Source organism: Apis cerana, linkage group LG6, assembly GCF_029169275.1.
Source record: "Apis cerana isolate GH-2021 linkage group LG6, AcerK_1.0, whole genome shotgun sequence".
In the NCBI taxonomy this organism is placed as follows: domain Eukaryota; kingdom Metazoa; phylum Arthropoda; class Insecta; order Hymenoptera; family Apidae; genus Apis; species Apis cerana.
In genome coordinates, this window is record NC_083857.1 from 10,145,947 (window position 1) to 10,161,585 (window position 15,639).

General features: G+C 39.0%; 1 protein-coding gene and 1 long non-coding RNA gene across 24 annotated transcripts in view; one reads left to right on the forward strand and one right to left on the reverse strand.

The window, feature by feature from the left end:
* Positions 1-15,639, forward strand: part of LOC107993727 (neurobeachin) — a 429,179-nt gene that overhangs the window by 373,453 nt on the left and 40,087 nt on the right. The window lies entirely within an intron of this gene.
* On the reverse strand, positions 496-4,734 carry LOC133666259 (uncharacterized). The gene is made up of 2 exons (XR_009830186.1): positions 4,062-4,734; positions 496-3,419 (listed from the first exon to the last, which is right to left on the reverse strand). It is a non-coding gene; the product is annotated as an uncharacterized LOC133666259 (long non-coding RNA).

Below are 15,639 nucleotides of genomic sequence, written 5' to 3' on the forward strand. Positions count from 1 at the left end.
CCCCGATCGAAGAAACGGGTTCGTGGAACGTGGTAACGCGATAGCACACGGCTCGATCTTCCGGAGATCGAGGTCGGTGCGGAGGATCGTCGATGACCGGCTGGTGAACTGGTCGTGGATCGCGAGGAGAGTGGGATGGGCGAGCGAGCCTGCTCGTGCAAGAGGAACGCAAGAGAGACAGAGAGAAAGAAAGAGAGAGAAAGGTTGGGATAAAAGAAGAAAGAAAGAAAGAAAGAAAGAGGAAAAGAAGAAAAAGAAAATAAAGCAGAAGAATGGGCAGCGGGCAGAGGTTTGCTTTGCGCTTCGTCGGCGAGATCAAGGTGGCGCCACGCCTCCGGACCGCCTCCTCTAATCATCGGCTCATTACTCATTAGTACTAATGAGCCACGCGCGCCATCTATACCTCTGTCTACGACGATACGCAACACCTAGAAAACTGACTGAATATATATACCTGGCCACAATGGCCCCCGCCGGACTACCGGTTATATGAGCGCGCGGCAAAAGTGTGCGCCGCGATACCGTGCACGCAACCAGTTGTCCAGTCACGTAGATCCTAGTTAGTTGGTAAAGGGAGAGGGAGAGAGTGGTCGATAAGGCTGTTTTTAAAGTATATAAAGTGGAATGGAACCGTTTAAGATTGGGTGGATGATGATTAACGATCCATATAATGGAGAACGTATCCAGCAGCTCGCGTTTACCATAAGTCTAAATCGGTTTGTTGTGTTAATGTGAGTATTTGGGTGTTTGAAAATGTATATTTACATATTTTCGATGTTGCAATCGGTGCTTGGAATTCGATTCAGAATTGATGGGTTTGCGAGAGAGAAAGGTTACTCCATTTGGTTAGTATAACGATGAGAAGTAGGTTCGAGTGAGTGGTTTGTAGATTGTAAGAATAATGGGATTGGAATATTTTGTTTTAGCATTGATAAAGTTACTGTGAACGATGAAAAATAGAAAAGTCGATTGAATATTAACGAAAAACAGGGTTACAGCCAAGTATCAAGATTTAGAAGCGGTATAGAATTTTATGAGTAAAATCAGAGTAAAGAGTATATTTATCTTGACTCTTTTAGTATCCTTGCGTGGTAAAGTCAAAGTTGCATATATTATAGAAACTGTGTGAACAGTTTATAGGCCAGTAGATCAACAGCTGATGTCCCATTTCTATGCTCCACAGCGGGACGTTGGTTACTGATTACACAAACTTGAGACTATCAGCTATTCCGTAAACACTAACTTTTTTATCCAGTTGCATTTATTTAGATCACTTATGGAAACCACGTAATTGAAAATTCTTACTTTTTATTGAATTAAATCAAATTATCTTCAATCAATCATGAAACAAACACGTTGATTCCAAATATTCAACGCACTTGAACATTTCCTCTTTCGATTCAAACGTGCACCGCTTCCTCGGTTTCCAAGGGGATGATTTTTGATCTCGCGGACGTAGCATCCCTCCGTTTCCCATAAAACCATCCATGACATCGTGCCCAGCGAAGCGACCACGTGTGACGAACTCTCGCGCAGAACTGCGTCTCGTTACATCCGTCACAGCCGTCGGCCCGTAAAATTGGCGCCACCTGCCACCCTCCCGAAATCCCACTTCCCGTTGCCTTCGACTCTGACTCATCCCATCGCCTCCCAGTATTTAATGCATTTATAATACCGGACTTAATGATCCCTGGCCCCGGTCTTCTCTCGCCTGGAATTTATTACAAATTGAACGCTCGCCAATATTCATGGAATAACGTATAAGTTAGTCGCATATCATTTTATGACTTATGATTGTGTTTTAATTTCAAGAAATTGTGGAATTTGTACCAGTTTTATGGTTTAAGTTTACGTTTTTTTTTTTTATTGGATCAATATTTACGTTTCATTACGATTGTAAGTAATTAGGTGATGTTTATTATATCTCTAGAAATGTAAATTGATCTGAATTTGTAGAATTTGTAGAGAAATTGAAAAGGAAAGAAAAAGAGGGAAACTCGAAAAGAAAATATTTAATCATCTCCACGTATTTTTTAATTTTTGATGATTAAAAAACTTTTTTCTTATCCCAAACGCAAAGTAGCGATTAATATCTTCCACCCAGTGTAATACCGGACGAAGATGACTTAATTAATGCATTAAGGGTCCTCCAGTCGTTAATTCTTTCAGCTTAAAGGAATAAGGAATCATTACATTACGTCGGTCCACCCCGAGAGAGGGATGTGTATAGGGGAAGAGCTCGGTGTACAAAGTATAATGTGATTGTTTCCGAGCCAACAGCCCTGCCGGGGCTGCTGTTTCGCTCCACCGGTGATGACTTCATCCCCATCTGATCCCGATTTTCTCTCCGTTTTAGAGACTCCTACAAAACCATCGACATTCGTTCTCGAATAAAACGTCACTTGCCCTCTTCCCCTGTGTCGTGTAACTCGATAAGTGCGCTAAAAACAACCCCCTTATTGATACGCAAAAAAAAGTAATCTCTGTTATATCAAACAAATCGATTTATCGTTATCGAAACTGTATGTTCGAATAGATATATTACTCCATTTGTTCATCTTTGATTTTTCTTTTAATCTTTCGAGGTGCATTCCTAACATAAATTTTCCTACTATTATTATATTCGAACGTTGAATATTCTATTAAATTTTCATCTTCGTTAATTTTTCTATTATCCTCGATATATTACAATATTTCGAATTAAAACGTACAATTTTTTTTCATTGAAAATAAAAAATCCTCTTCTAATCCAATCCATTAGCCAAATATCGATCTTTCTTTCGAAACGTTAATTAATACAACAAAATCTACTCTAATACCATTATCATCGATATTAAAACGTACACGCGATCCACGATAGCACGATCCACGAAGATCGTGCCCTTGATGGCGGGAGAAGCGATGGCAGGGCAGGCAGTGGCCGATCGGAAGGAACAAAGCTCGCAGATACAATCCGCTCGTATTGTCCCGTGGCTGTTTGCGTCCGTTTTACTGTCCTTGTACACGCTCTTTGTGCCTCTTGGTGTTTTCGCCATCGTGCAAGCATCCAAGGGCCGAGGGATTACCAGAGAAATCCTTTAATGGCATTGTTGGCATTTGAATAACACGAAATACGATACGAGATCAGAACCTAGTCGCCCCCCTCCTCCATCCTTGCTTGGCTGCTTCATCTCTAAGCTCCAACTTAGGGGTCCACGTTTGGTATAGAGTTACGGTCCACAGTTCCACGCCGTTGTCCGCCCGGATTAATTGTTGGCAGCTCGTCGTCGTCGATCCGCAGTTCGAGATATTGCCGCAAAAATATCCACCCCTTCTTTTTTTTTTATCCCTTCGCGTGACGAACTTTCGATCCTCGGCGACGAAGGGGCTTGGCGGATGATTACACATTCAACGTAAATTCGAAAATCGAAGTAAGATTCCTAGAAGAAGATATCGAGTCATATTGAAAAATAATTCTCTCTTACGTTTACGTTTCTTGGAAAAATGTTTCGATGGTACATTCGTCATGGGGATCGGATACCCCTATGACATAAATTTCCACGTCACCCGTATTGAATGTTAAACGTTGTGAATTTTGGAGTGGTTTTTCGAACGTTTTTATCGCTCCGTGTTCCGGAATAATGATTAGAATCATTCACTTTTCAATATACAACCCTTAAATAAATATAATCTAAAACAATCTGAAATATCTACGCTCGTCCAATTTAAAAATTCTATATCGTCGTATAATTCACGATATTCATATTCCCCCAGCGATAATAACACGATTCTATTTTTACACGAAGACACGGAAGACACTTTCTCCCAACTTACAACGTGACACTGGAATATTAAATTCGATATCGTTTCCACGATTGATCGACCGCGAAAACCGGAGCACGAGCCAACTGTTTCGAAAGGATTTCGTGCTCGCGCAGCATTTCAAATGGTTAAGAAAAACGGAAATCGCGCGGAGTTAGAGGCGAAAAAAGGAAAAGCGGAAGAAAAGGACGCGATGATACGAAAGCGCGTCAGGGGATGATAGGCACGAAACGGTTGAGAAAAACGCGGTAAGTTATTACCGGCGGTGGATCAACTTGTTAACGTCATTTCGAGCGACTACCGGTCACCACGCCGATTCACCAGCGGGCTGCTATTCCTCCCGAGGAACGTCCATAAACCGGACACTTTAGACGTACGTAGCGACCGAGGGAACGATCCGTTTAACATTCACGCCGATGAACAACGCAGCGAACGGGCAACGAATACGCGAGTACCCTTTCGCTCGCCATCCTTCTCCTTCGCTTTCTTTGCTGCCTTTGTCGCGGGCCCACAGTTTATTTTTACCCAGTTCCAGACCAGAGGAATCGATGAGATAACTAAGGTAACGCGGTGCGAGTCGCCCGAGGAGGAGGAGGAGAAAAAAAAGAATAAAAATAAAAAATAGGGGGAAAGGAAAGTTATTAACAAGGACTGATACGCGAGTCGAATTCGATAATGCGACACGGAAACGCATTTACCTGCATTAACGTAATCACGCGTGTGGTCACTCGTATCGTATCGACTCGTTAATAATCCTGACGTGTTTATTTATCGGCCATATGCATGTATTTTACGTTAACGGTTTTCTCACGATTTCTCCCTGTTTCCTGTTGGATTTAAGATGTGCTTTTTTTTCGAAGGATCCGTTCGAAATTTGAATTTTTTATTTATATTTTCAATTAAGTGTGTTAACGAGCATCGATGCATACTTTAATCTTAATTATACGGAGTTTGTAATTTTTTTAAAAAAAAAATGGAGGAGGAGAGATGGGAAGGAAAGGAAAATTAACGAGGCCCGATAACGAGTTGAATAATACGATCATGGGACACGGAACGGAAATTTTATTCAAAATGTTGTATCGCTTTAAGTTAATTACACCACGCGCTAATATCACCGGCCAACGCATTAACAATCTTTTCGAATATGTTTATACATTTTCTACTCTCCATTTTCGTGCTCCACTCTTCAACCTTCTTGTCTTTATTTTGATTTCAGGTGAGTAATCGACCAACACTCGGTATCTCGCGCCAATTTGCCACGATTACGAGCTAGGTCGATAGTTCAACCGGTGTCGGTGAGTAAATCACATTGTTCTACCCCGAGGCGTACGATGTCTCGCGAAATTAGACTTAAGAGAGAGAGAGATCGCGCCAACGAGAATTCAACGGCGATGAGGTAGTGAAGTTACGAGCGTAAATAGCCAATACAGACGACGATTCGCGGGAATTAAGGAAGATCGTGTAGGATCTCGAATGGGGGGAGAGGATGTTTGTGAAAACAGGAGCAGTGGCGGTAGGAAAAAGAGGAGTGGATGAAGAGAGAGTGGATGAAGAGAGAGAAAGAGAGAGAAGAAAAAAGGAGGAAGGTAATAATTCAAGCAAAAGGACGCATCAATCCTGATGGCCCTCCGCCCCTCTTGTTCCTCGAGGATGGCTCGGCCAGAAATAGAGAGCGAGAGAGCTCGTAACGTTGTTTTTCGCTGTTCTCCTTCACTGTCACTGTTCCCAACAACCATGCCCGTCTCATCCCTGGGGAAAAGCTGGATGACTACCGATTTTCCCTTATTGCCGCTTGCCACGCGACACCCCCGCCCATAGGGCCTCGCACTTTTGCCACATAAATCTCCGCTCGTTCGAACGGCAGCTAGCGCCACCCTCTCGAACTAATCGAGTTTTTGACCGAACTTGACCGATTTCCAATTGCAGCCAACGGCGTGAAAAGGGATCGATCGTTGAATATTTAAAATTTTGAGGAAAAAGTGTTTCGTTTTTGATATTGATATTGATCGTAGATATTGATAGAAAGAAGTGTTTTAGAAAAATTGTGAACTTTTGTCGAATAGTTATTAGTTAGTGATATTCTTGATGTGATTATTAGTTGTAGATACACTTTTTTTAAAGCGATAGAGAAAAATCGTGAACTTTTAGAGTAATTCGTTGGAAAATGATCTCGGATAGAAGAAGTTTTGTTAGTTTGAAAAAAAAGGTGAAGAAAATCGTCTCTGTTCGTTTCTCTCATCGGTGACAAATTATATTTGGAGAGCACTTAGCTTGTCCTTTACCCCTTTCTCTGGTAACGATGTTACAGAGGTTGTCGCTGGGAGGATGATTCAATTTATTTACACCCCTTTCAATGGCAGAAAGTTGCTCTTGCGTGAAAGTAATTTCTTGATAAATTCATACTTTCTAGCATTTTTATGTATATATATTTTTTTAATTAAGAAGATTGAAATCTTCTTTCATACATCGTAAAAATATTGTCTGGTTTAGTTACTCGTCGATCGAACGATCAAAAAGGACCTGCGACCATTTATATCAATTTACGAAATCTGCCACCGTGAAATATAACTCCCGCGAGCCAAGCTTTCTCTCAAGATGGTGTTCAAAAAATAATGCAGCCACGTGGCTTGCTCCCACGCTTTAATAACCAAGAGTGTTTCTTGTCATAAAAGAAATTCTTACGCTCGCATCTTTATTGCCTTTGAATTATTCAATCAATTTCAATTTTTCATCTTCGAAACTTCAAACTTTTTTCGCGCCATTCTTGTCCAACAATGATACATACACGAAAAATAATCATCCGTTAACGTATAAATTCCAAACTTTCGCCCTTTAAAAACATTTGAGAGGATTAATTACATCCCTCTTACTCAATATTATTTTTTCCTACTATTCCAAAACCTTTTCATCCCATTACAACAATTAAAATAAGAGTTCTATTTTCTAAAAAGATCGTCGATATGCACAGAAGCCATCTCTAAACACCTAAACTTTTTGTTTTTTCTCCGAAACTCTCGATCCCATCGTTCTCAACAATTAAGTGACGCTTTACTTGATCTGATCGATGAGGGTCGCGCCACCAGGACCGAAAGAGATCATCGTCGTACGTTTCCAACGTTTTCTGATGAACGTTACGTCAGCTTAAACACCTAAATTCCAACATTCAGCTTCCTCGAAACTCCGGATCGCATCGCGCGCGATCACAATTAAGAGGTTTACTTACTTACGCCACTTTCTGATCGATGAGAGCCGCGCCACCAACCGGAAGGGATGGTGGTGATATATAGGAGCGCGTTTTCAACGCATTCGCCCTAATACGTTTCCCAATGGGCGCGTAGGAGGAGCTGTAGCATGAGCGGGAGCGGTGTTTAGACGCGGCGAGAACAAAGAGCGCCGCCTGTTTTCGGCTCCGGAGCCACTCTCGGCTTCGCCATCCCCGGGAACATTAGCCAGATCACCGGATGCCCGTGACACTTTTCTCACCCACTTGGCCGTCGTTATCTTCGCCGTAAAACCAGCCTCTCCTCCCTCCTCCCTCTGTGTGCCTCTCGTTTCTTATTAAAGAAAGAAAAAAACTCGGCCGTGTTGATTTCGCGTCTGCGGCTCGCGGTGTGCGTGGCAATAAAAGGAGAAAATGAAAGAAAAAGAAAAAGAAAAAGAAGCAAACCGGGAACCGAGGGATTCCTCCGGTTATCTTGCACGAGATCGTCGAAGGGCATTTCGGGAGTTATACTTTTGGCGGGACGTGTACGCAGATAAGTTGGAACGAGTTGGGAAAACCATCGAGCTGTGGTATCGTTAATTGTCGTTACTTTGTGTCGTGTTGCCGTTATCTTAGCAGGAATGGAGCGGATATCTGTTGGACGATACTCGTATTGCTGGAATCATCGCGATCGTTCGCCATCGGGATAACGATTTCTCGAGTTTCATTCAAATGAGAGGAGAGGATATTATCGTATGGGATGGTCGTCTTGTTAAGTATATATTGATATCGTGTACGATCGTCCCGTTTATGGAAAAAGTATAAGGATCGATACGGTTATGGTCACGTGAATGTGTAATGAGTTGGCTTTTATTAAAATTATAGTTGTAATTTCGTGATACGATACATTCCTTTTCTCTAATTTCCCATAATTCCAATAATCCCAGTGTTTATGCATTTTGAATTACTTGTTACCGCTAAAAACTACTAATGTAATAGCTATACGATTTTTTTTTTTCGTATAATCTAAATCTCTTCTTAATATTCGCAAATGTCAACAGTTGATCGTAAATAAACATTTTTAATGAGTCGGTATACGTGTACAATAATTATGAGTTTCTCATGAGCGATTCTTTGAAAAAAAAAATACGTATGCAAATGCGCGAATAAACTAGAAGGAGCGTAGCAAGGACAAAGAATGTTCTCAATGAAAGTCAATCTTTAACGTGAGGATTTTGTTCGAACAGAGACACGATTCATGCCTCGTGACACGATATTTTCATGAGTCCAAGACGTCGCGTTTCACCCCGGCCACGTCCTCATCAATGTTTCATACGCATGCGATGACCCCCAACCCCTCGCGATACACTAAGTGGTTTTGCTCATAAAACTGTGACGGTTCGTAGGGTAATGTCGTTGGTAAGTGGTTCTCGAGTAGCGTGTTGGCGAGAACGCACATGTGACCAAGGAAGTGCCACTTGACGGACGTTTTTCTATTTCGCATGGGATTCTTAGCGATTTAATTTTGTTCGATTGATCGGAGAAAATCTCGCGTCTCTCCGTTTCTTTCTCGCACAAAAGTAAAATATTGAAATTATTCCTCATTCCAACTTTGCGATTAAATTAATAATTATCGTTTAAAAATTGTATCTTCTAGAGATACGAATCGATCTAACGAATTCTAATGTTTATTTAAGAAGATTTAAAGATTTAGAAGATTAGATATTTCTTGATTGTGATTCTCTTTCGAATTAACGATAAAGTTTTTCAGAATCATTGCGTAACTAATATATTCATCAGTTTATGATTAATTGGCGATTAATTTCTAAAGATTGTGTTTCTTTTAAGCAAGGGACAGAAACTCTTTTGTTCGACTGAACACATCATCAATAACTATTTAATAAAAGAATCTATTTCGATTCGTTCTATGGTTTATGAAAAGCAATATTGTATCGTGTGTATTCAATTCTTTCGAGAGAAATACTGTAATATACAAGAAGCAGTAGTTTTTTATTAGTATCCAATCGCTATCTCTAAAACCTCATTATTTTAAAAAATGTACGTGAATACGTGAATGCTAAGCATACATCGATACCTCTGTATTGATTCTGTGCATATACAGAATCATCTATTGAATATAACTGTTTCTATACAATTTATACCTCGAGGATTTATTAGATATTTTGTTATGTGCAAGCATATTGATAAGCTAGAATTTAAACTATGCAATTAGCATTAAAATTTGCATTATACGTGGGTATTAGTATTATAAAAATGAATAAATTGTAAAGACACGATATGTAGAATGAATAGAACCGTTAGATCGGTGAATATACAATTGAAAATATTATGTATGTTGGCCAATCTTTTAAAAGGAAACGATCGAATGCATAGATGTTATTCCTTTCGAAATGTATATTATAATGTTTTTTATAATTTTTATCTCGAAATTTCAATAATATTACTTCGAATTTAAATAACAAATCAATTTTTTATCCGGTTTTTGAACATATATATATATGCATTCATTTTGCAACTTTATATAATAATGTATATCAATAGCTAATATTATTCCGTGTACACATCATAGAATTTCAAACGATATTAACTTCAATTTTATTTGTTAATTAAGCAACGTTAATTAAGCAAGAAGAAAATGATCTCCAGTTTGCCCGATCGACTTACGCCATCGGTTTTTATGCTCAATTGCAACGAAACTACCAGAGTGTATAAGAGGATAAATCTGTCTGCCCGACTTGCAGTTCAACTTCGTAGATCACGCTGTTTTTATTCGAATTAGCACAAATTCGTTTTATAATTACATTCAATGGTTAATGAAACGAATTTTAAAGACAAAGAAAGAAAGAGGAAAAAACGAATAAAACACTATTTACTGGGATTTTTCATTCCCAGTAAGATCAGAAAAATTATAATTTTCACGTAGTCATGCTAGTTAATTGAAAAAAAAAATATACTTTTTTAAATTTAAACACACTAATGCAAAATTTCAATGTAGATTTCGTACCTATAAAAAGATTAAAAGGAATATTTAAAACACGTGCTATGATATGGAAGAAGAATATCTTTCAAATACGATTTCGATTATATAGAAAAAAATTTATACAAAACAATTTCAATGATTATTTCTTTAATCACGTTCGTAAAAATTTGATAAACGTAACAAGTATTATTCAACCTATCGTAATTTCTCATTTAAATAATCGACCGAAAAATATTATATCTATCATCCCCGCAAATCCGCACAAAAAAAAATAATTCCGCGAAATTAGCGTGTATTTATTAACGCGTGTGCAGAACCTGTTCGACCTGATTCATCTCTGATCCCCGTATCCGCCATGGCTCGTACTTATATTTCCCTCCTCTGAAACGCTGCACTCTAAAAAAGTTTCGAATTTCAAAGCCTATATTTTCCCCCTGTTTTCGACATGATTTGAAGCCGCGACTGGAAACAGGGATGCGAGCGGGGACAACCGCGTTATTTTTATAATCCCGTGCTTTGCCGGCCTCGAGCAAAGCACGGGAGAGCGTGTCGCCGCTCGTTCTTACGCGCGTGCATCACACAAGACAAAAAGGAAGAGAGGGAAAGAGAGGAGAAAAAAAAAAAAGAAAAGAATCGCGTTGGGTATCGCGTTACCGATCGGTAGGTAAGGCCCTTGTCTCCTCTCTTTTCTCTCTCTCTCTCTCTCTCTCTTCCCTTCTCTTTACAGGGCCGAGAAAGGGGTGAGAAAGGTGGTTGGAGGAGCGTGCGCATCTCAGAGACCGTCGATAAAACTCGGGGATGTCGGGAGGACGCGACATGTTGGACAATGAAACGAATGGACGGGCCGTGTTCAAATAATTATGCCATGGATCTAAAAAAATATTCTCGTTCGGCCCCCTTTCGTCGAAATCGAAACGCATTCGTCGAATAAAGGGGGATTTATGGATTCGAGATAATTTTTGACGAGGGACATTGGAACGCTTTTTGAAAAAGTGTACTTTTCTTTTTTGACTTTTCTGGAGATTTTAAGACGGAACGATTGTGCGAAATTAAGTAGGATTTTAAAGTTTAAGTGGAATAATTTTACTTCGTTCTACGTATATATATATATATCGTCACGCGTTAATTTCGTCACCAATGATGGAAACAAAATTTAAGAAAAAGAAAAAATCGTTTTCAAAAATCGTAGCACGTTCCTCGAACACGATTGCTTCGATCTTCATGCCTGCACGGATTCGTCGCCACTCATGCACGAAGATCGACGGAGACACGAGAGCTATATGATCCATGCACGATCGATGCAAGTCCTCGATGAAGCCACGCGGAGAGAGTTTAATGAGAGTCGGAGCTTCGTAAAAGATAAGGCTCGCCAGCCTCTGCAGCGCGGCGCATTCATCCGTGCATTCCTGTCCGGTTTCCTTCTTTTCTGTTCAACCATCCCCCACCCCCTCGATCTTCTCTGATACTTCGCAGGATTTCTTCCTGCACGATCTCCTCTCTCTTCTTCGTTTTCTTTCTTTCCACGTTCGAGGCTAGTGATACTTTAAAGGAAAAAGGAAACGGATAAAAGCATATTCGATTTCGATCGTTATTATTTATGAGTAATAATGAAACTTACAATTACACTTGGGTCTGTTTTTAACGCGATTGTGAAAATATTGATTATTTTTGTCGAATGCGTTTATAATTTCAAAACAGGTTTTATATTTTGCAAATCAATTATGTATCAGTTATGTATTACGACTTTTTTATAATAAGTATGCATCTATCCGTGTAAAAAGAAATCCATAACTGTTATTCGTAGATGAGGAACGAATTAAATTTGTTCAATTTTATTCAGTTGGATCATTCAAGTTTTATTACGTGAAATTTTTAAAGACAATGAAAACGATTGGATTCCAGTAACGAACGGCTAATAATTCTTTTTGTCACTAATTTAAAGCAACTGTACAAAGATTTTATAATACGCACAAATCTCGAGAATATTTATTCTCATACAGTTTCGAAAATTCGGAGTTTAGTTTAATTTTCACAAACATCGTATATCGACAAGAGATATTTTCAAAAAAAAAAAAGTTTCCATTGGAAAAAATCCAAATGTTCTAAGAGCAAAGGATTACAACAACGACACAAAGATGGAACAAAGATAACAAATAAACGAATGCACAACTTTCTATCGTTCCTCCTCTTATTCGTCTCCTCGTAACCGCGAGTCCAGGCGCCCCCTTCCTCCTCTCTCTCCTCCCTCCTACTTGCCGTCCACCCCCGGCTTTTGTCTTATTATTTGGTCGGCCAGGTATATCTTTCCTTCTACACGGCACTCCTCTCTCCGCAGCGATCCACGCATATAAACATCGCGGCTTTATCTGAGCGTTTTATAGCGGCGGAGGTCCCACCAACCGAGGGGCCTCTCTGCCTACGCTCCTCTTCCCTCTTCCTCCGCGCTTCTCCTTTCTCCCCCTTGTATACCCTCCTCTCTTTCTCCCTCTCGCTTCTCTGTTTCTCCCTCCCCCGTCTCTCTCTCCCGTGTATCGAAAACGTGTATTTCCTGGATCGTGTTTCCCGATGCTCGCACGGATATCGTTTATTCTTTTCTTTTTGCCGTGACTCGGAGAAGGCTTTTTTTCGAAATTAGCGGCGCGCATTTTTCCGCAATCGTAAGAATTATCGAGCGGATTTACAATGTACGGATAAATCGGTAATAAAAGTGCAGGCCCGAGCGGAGGACTATCGCGATAGCGTTAATGCGCATTTTCAAATGCGCAGGGGAAGATTATGGGTTCGTAAGTTATTGGCGACACGTTTTTCGCTTCGCTTCGCGTTCTCGCGATTGGATACGGGGGAGGAGAGTTTTGATAAACTTTTTTTAATATTCGTAAAAAAAGGAAAAAGCGGCTCTGGACTAACTCTATGGAATATTCGACCTATTTAAATATTTCTTGAAACTTTTTAAATTTTGAAGAAGTTTTTAAAATTCTTGTTCTATCATGTTCGAGGTGTTAATTAATTGATAATGGGAGAAAAAAGAAGTCTCGAATGGGATGTTATTTTTCAGTCGGAAAAGTAAATTTTTCTTTGCTTATTGTGAAAAAAGGAAATCATGATTCTGGGCGATATGAAAATAGAATGGAATGAAATGATGGTTGAAAACATGGATACATAGGCAGTTCCAACGTGTTAAACAGTTAATTTCTCTTTTTAGTATCACGATAGTTTGCTACTTCGGTAAAGCTAATAGAAAGGGGGATAAATAGGCTGCCAGTCAATAAGCGCTACTGAAAAGCAGCCTGTTAATAGGTTTTCAGGTAGCAAACTGTTTTAAGAATCCATTTTAACCGGAAATTATTGTATTATGTTTCTGAAATAGAAATAGCAAAGAAGATGGTAGATATTTTACATGATAAATTAATGGTCGAGTATTATAAATATCGTTGCGGGTATTGCAAAATCTTGCAAACTCGCGACGACTTTTATTTTCGATCATAATCTCGATTCTCGAAACCGATGATTATGATTTTTTTTTAATGATCAGAACATAAGATATTCATGAGAATTTTATTTACTTTTGCAAACAAATCTGTTATTATTCGCAAGTATCAAGTATCAAGTGATTGTCGAGAGTAATGATAAAATCCAGACAGTTTAGCAATAATTGGAAGCTAATTATAAAAATCATTGTTTGCAAATTTTTCGAAAACAAAGTTTCATGCATCCTTTTTTTTTATCTGATTAATTTGATACGACAGAATGAGTTAATAGAAGTACTAAAAAATTCACGTACGATCCATAATTAATTCCAAACAGCAAAAGTTTTGTCAAAGAATAAATATTGCAAGATTTTTTAATTTACAATTCGAAAACATAATTTCGAAACGCCCGATTTCCTCTTACAACTGAAAAAGTTAAAAATAATTCTTTTTCTGATACATTCATTTCGCGAAAACGCGAAGAATAATCAAAACCATAAAAAAAAAGAAAACATTTGAATATCATAATGCAGAGACATCCGCTTAAGCTTCTGTAAATCAGATGTGCAGATTATCGCTGTATCCTTTCCTCGAATCCGAACGAAGAGAAAGAAGCATGGTGGACGATTGGACGAATGTTCATCCGCGAAAAGAAGGGGACATTTATCCGTGGAATACCACATGTTGCCCCGTCTCGGTTTCTCTCCGGTTATCTTTGAGAATCGATACCGCCAATCGAGGAACCCGTTTCCACATATCTCGGGGACGGTGTTTTCACGGGGGTCCAAGATCGATCTCGAGATCGCCCATCGTGGATCGTGAGAGGCGGTTCGACGCGCAGAATCTGTTACAGGGTTCGCAAGAACGTCGCAGCAAAAACGAGAAAAGCGGCTGGCCTCATTAGCATATCGTGTCTCGACTTCCCTTTTTTCCTCTTTTTTTTTTTTTGTTTATTTATTTCCATTTGTTCTTCTCGTGGGGGGACCCTGTTTCTCGTGATTGCCGCCACTTTGATAGTTTCAAGGATCCCGTGGTTGCAATTTCTCTTTAATTTTCCTTTTTTTGCCGAATCGCTTTTATCGGATTTATCGAATTTTTTGTAAATCGTGTCCGCTTTATTCGTCGAGAAAAAGAAAGGTAAGAAAGAACGTAGGAATGAATGTCCGTTTAAGAAAAAGAAAAATGAAAACGCATGCGAATTATTCCATTTGGATTATTCGTCTCGATTTTTCTTGCTTCGCTCTATATAAAGCAAATGTTAAAGATACACCGAATTCGAAAAATTAAAATAATCTCTCATTTCCATGCAATAATTTCGTACAGTCTAAACGCAGAGCGAGTTTAAAACAAATTTTTTCGAAAGCAGTTAGGAAATTTTCTAACAGGCGATAGAACAAATTTGACGAGATCGTAAAAGGCTTATCAATTTAAACCCATTATACATTCGAAATAACACATCATATGCAACGTAGAACGGTCGCGTCGTTTTTTCACGAATTTTTTTTTCTTCTTTTTTTTTTTTCTTTTCTCCAACGTGCTTAACGTTCAACTTTTGTTTTCGTTCTGCTGAAAGTCGCGGTAATAACCAGATAAATATGTAAATTTATTCACCGTGGTAATTTGTCGCACGCATGACTGCTTAATATTTAATCCACGAACGCGACCATGACGATAGTATTCACGCTACGAAATTGTAAATTCGGCAAAGGAGTTTGGTAATATACGTATATGCGCCTCGTGCGTCTTTCATTTTCTTACCTTTAATTAAAATAATGTAAATATTTTTTTCTCTCTCTCCGTGGAATTTTTCTCCCCTTCTCTCTCTCTCTCTCTTTCTCTCTCTCTCTCTCTCTGCGTCAAATTAAAAAAAAATCGACGATCTCGTTGCACGCTTTATTTATTATTCTGAAAGATCGCGTTTTATTATTCGGTTGCTGGTCGAGCGGAATGTCGATCTCGAGATTAAATCGATCGTGTACAATTAAACAGCCAACGTCACGCGAATTTTTTCACGAAAAATTTAAAATTTGCACGCGATAGTAAAGTTATTATTTGTGTCTTTATTTAATGGAAAACTTCTTTCATAAGTAGCAATTATTTTTATCTCTGTCGCAGATATTATTTCAACAAAAAAATTTCATGAAAAACCAATCTTGAACAATGAATCT